Below are 206 nucleotides of genomic sequence, written 5' to 3'. Positions count from 1 at the left end.
GCTTACAAGAAATGATGCAAGTGAAGTGAGCAGAACTAGGAGAACATTGTACACAGTAATAGCAATATTGCACAATGATCAACTCTGAATGACTTAGCTATTCTCAGCAAAACAATGATCCAAAACTCATAATGAAAAATGCTATCTACCTCCAGAGAAAAAAAAAACTGATGGAGTCTGAATGCAGATTAAAGGACACATTTTAA

This window comes from Vombatus ursinus, unplaced genomic scaffold (assembly GCF_900497805.2).
Source record: "Vombatus ursinus unplaced genomic scaffold, bare-nosed wombat genome assembly UNPS02014786.1, whole genome shotgun sequence".
NCBI lineage: Eukaryota > Metazoa > Chordata > Mammalia > Diprotodontia > Vombatidae > Vombatus > Vombatus ursinus.
Note: the sequence above shows the minus strand (reverse complement) of the source record.